This window comes from Eutrema salsugineum, unplaced genomic scaffold (assembly GCF_000478725.1).
Source record: "Eutrema salsugineum unplaced genomic scaffold, Eutsalg1_0 scaffold_4, whole genome shotgun sequence".
NCBI lineage: Eukaryota > Viridiplantae > Streptophyta > Magnoliopsida > Brassicales > Brassicaceae > Eutrema > Eutrema salsugineum.
In genome coordinates this window covers 650611-654809 of record NW_006256686.1, presented here as the reverse complement: position 1 = coordinate 654809, position 4199 = coordinate 650611, and positions in this window count along the sequence as shown.

Sequence of the window (4199 nt, the reverse complement as noted above, 5' to 3'; positions counted from 1 at the left end):
TCTTGAAGTTGTAAGACTACCTTGGTACCCACCTCTTCCCTGAGAAAGCCAATCCCTACACAAATGTGCTTCATTAATCAGATCAAACTTTGCCTTGTTCTCCTTGAATCTGTACCCCCATGGCTTTCAAGATCTTTGTTACCACCCATCCCGTGGGTCAGCTTTGCATCTTGCTTTGTAGAATCCCACATGCACTTTTTGTAGAACATCAAAGGACCTTGCTAATTGAGATGCAAGGCAAAGTGGGTATTCATACCCTTCATAGGGTTCCCCATCTTCATGTGTTGGCATCAGCGGTCTCAGCCCTACACCAAGAAGCATCAGATCTCCCTTGTGAACTCTTCCAACATCAATCTTGAAGTAAAAGCTGTGAGAGAGAATCTTGTGTACATATCTCAGAACTGGGTTCCTTATCCAAGAGGCCTTTGCTGTTCCAGCTGTGTACTTCCCAGAAGCAATTGATCTCCATAGAAGTTGGATCTCATCTTTTCTGAGATTGACCTGGTTGGAGAGAAGTTCATTTCTAGGTGCTGAAAACCCAAAGATCTTATTCAATTCTCTGAATGACACTGAATACTCCTTCCCTTTCACAGTAAACTCCACATGTCCAAGTCCATCTCCTTGAATGATTCTTGAATCCCTTGGGTAGTAAATGAAAGCTTCAAAGGAGGCTAAGAACTCTTGGGACTCTTGTTCATAAGCGATTTCTCTCATCTCCAAAAGTGACTCAACACCCATGTTCCCAAGCAAAGTCTTGACATCTTCATAGAGGCCAATCTTCTTCAGAAAGTCCAAATCAGGGAATCTCCCTTGCTGGATCTCTATCTGCTGAAACTTAGCCAGATAATCAAGTGTTTCTGGTTCAGTTGTCTTGAACTTCTTTGATCCCTCTTCAATGGTGCCTTGGGAACCACCAGCTGAGCTGCTGGAGTCACTTTCAGTCTGTTCACTCTCAGATACCACAGCCAACTGTTTCCCCTTTTTCTTGGAACCAGAAGCAACCACCAAAGCTCTTCCTTCAGGCCTTGTCCTTTTTGGCGCTGGATCACACTTTCCTTGCTTTGTGGTATTCTTTGCACCTTGACCTTTGTTTCTTGGCTTTGAAGTTCCTGAGACCAAACCTTTGCCTTTTGATGCAGGGCCCTTCTTCTTGGCCAAAGAGTTGGTTCTTTCAGTCATCTGCCAAGAGATTCTCAAAAATATTGTTAGTACAAGGATGAACCTCACAAAAGTCTCAAAATTTTGAAAAAAATTGTTGCAACAATTTTCAAAATTCAAGAACAGGTAATTACAAACAAAGTGCTCTGTTTTCCAAGACTATCTAGCACCCTAGCATTTATAAAAATAATCCCAAGGTCTAAAACAACCTATCAAAATCGATTCCACACTTTAAAGTTCAAAAAATCACCATTGAAGAACATGGAAAGAGATGAGTTTCAACAGGGCGAAATACCTTGGGATTAAGATGCAACAAGTTCGAAATGCAATCAGGATGATGTTAACAACTCAAAAACGAGCTCAGAGCACTTTGAATCAACAATTTTGGTGGAGAAATGAGAGAGATATGGTGAAAACAATGGAGAGAAAAGTGAGAGATAGTTGCAAACTCGGGTTTGTAGTGAGGAAGAGAGAGTGTGGGGTAGGGTCAAGCCTCTGGACTGGTGGTCAATAGATCTATTTTGACCAGTCAAGGCTTTGACCCATCCTTTTCTCATTGACCGGCCTCCTTTCTCTCTTTTGTGCGTCCGGGAACTGTCGGGATCGAGCTGTGTGACCGTCTCGGTGTAGAACCGGAAAAAATTTCGTGCGGCCTGGTCATCCTCTGCTCTGACCCGCACAACCATCCCGCAGCTTTTGTTACTTAGGCATTCTGGCCGTTCTCTTCATGCTGCGGCCTGGTCATCCTCTGCTCTGACCCGCACAACCATCCCGCAGCTTTTGTTACTTAGGCATTCTGGCCGTTCTCTTCATGCTGCGGCTTGGTTTCCTATGCTTCTAGGTCGCACGCCCACGCCGCAGGGTTTTGTCACTTAGGCTCCTTAGCCGTTCTCTTCATGCTGCGACCTAACCCTCCTCTTTCCAGGTCGCACGACCATCTCGGAGTGAATTGCGAATGATCGTGCGACTTAGCCTCCTTGGGTTTCAAGCCGCAGCACAAGGTCGCACAGTTTTGGACTTAGGCGTTTTTGGACTCCTCCTGTTTAGTGCGGCCTGGCCTTCCTCTTTCCAGGTCGCACGACCATCTCGGAGTAGATTGCGAATGATCGTGCGACTTAGTCTCCCAGGGTTCTAGGCCGCAGCACCAGGTCGCACAGTTTTGGACTTAGAACCTTCGGCCTTCTTCTTTCTGGTGCGGCTCAGCGTCTACGCTTCTAGGTCGCACGCCCAAGCCGGAGTAAATTCCGAACCTTGCTGCGGCCTGGCTCCCTTTCTTCTGACCCGCACACCCATCCCGCAGCAAATGGGACTTAAACATTTCGGGCTTCTCAAGGTATTGTGCGGCCAGGGTTCTTTCACTCCAGGTAGCACGCTTATCTCGCAGGTTTTGGGACTTAAACTCTTTGGCCTCCCTTCTTTTTGTGCGGCCTGGCCTCCATGTTTCTAGGTCGCACACTCAAGCCGGAGTGAATTCCGAATAGACGTGCGACCTAGCTCCCTCTCTTCTGACCCGCACACCCATCCCGCAGTAAATGGGACTTAAACATTTCGGGCTTCTCAAGGTATTGTGCGGCCAGGGTTCTTTCACACCAGGTAGCACGCCCAGGCCGGAGTAAATCGCGAGTCTTGCTGCGGCTTGGGTTCTTCATGCACTAACCCGCACACCTAGGTAGCACTGAGGCGTTCTTCGAGTTTTTCTGGCTTTAAACAGTCCTCTCAGCTCTCTCACATGCTCCATTCCATTCATCACAAGTTATGTCCTCCAAGGGTCACCTAGTACCTGAGACCAACTCACAAAACCCATCAAAAAGTTCTAAAACATAAAGGAAAAGAGAAGAAACCAAAAGAACTATGTACAAAGATAAGCTTGGGGTGTCTCCCAAGAGCACTTTGTTTAAAGTCTCTAAGTTTGACTTTGAGAACCTGTTTAACAGGCTGGTGGATCAAGAAGAGGAACTGTTGTAGCCTCCTCTTTCCCTTGTGAAACTAAGTAATGCTTGACTCTCTGTCCATTCACCACAAATTTCTGACCATTCTTTCCTTTTAAGACAATGGCACCATAAGGCCTCACTTCAAGAACTTTGAAAGGTCCAGACCACCTAGACTTAAGCTTTCCTGGAAACAACTTAAGTCTGGAGTTGAAAAGCAAGACCAAATCACCACACTTGAACTCTCTCTTTAAAATCTTTTGGTCATGCAGGACTTTGGTCTTCTCCTTATAGATCTTTGAGCTTTCAAAAGCCTCAAGCCTAATCTCCTCAAGTTCATGGAGTTGCATGATCCTTTTCTCTTGAGCTGTCTTGATATCAAAGTTTAGGAACTTCACAGCCCACATAGCTTTGTACTCCAACTCAACAGGAAGGTGGCAGCTCTTCCCATATAGCAGACTGAATGGTGATGTTCCAATTGGAGTTTTAAAGGCAGTCCTGTAAGCCCATAATGCATCATCAAGCCTTTTGCTCCAATCTTTTCTGCTTGAGCTAACAGTCCTCTCCAGAATGGCCTTGATCTGTCTATTAGATACCTCTACTTGGCCACTAGTTTGGGGGTGATATGGAGTAGCTATCTTGTGTTTGACTCCATGCTTTCTCAATAAACCTTCCAGAGTCTTGTTCAAAAAATGGGATCCTCCATCAGAAATGACAACCCTTGGAACTCCAAACCTTGGGAAGATGATGCTCTTAAACAGCTTTACTACAACCTTGGAATCATTGGTAGGGGAAGCAATGGCCTCAACCCATTTGGACACATAGTCCACAGCAACAAGTATGTATTGATTTCCAAAGGATGAAATGAAAGGTCCCATAAAGTCAATCCCCCAACAATCAAAAATCTCCACTTCTAGAATGGGGTTTTGAGGCATCTCACTTCTTTTAGATATGTTCCCATGCCTCTGACAGGCATCACATGCTGCAACCACCAACTGGGCATCTTTGAACATTGTAGGCCACCAGAACCCACTTTGAAGAACCTTTGCCACAGTTTTGAATGCCCCCATGTGACCTCCAAAAGCAGAACCATGACATTCCTGCAACACAGGT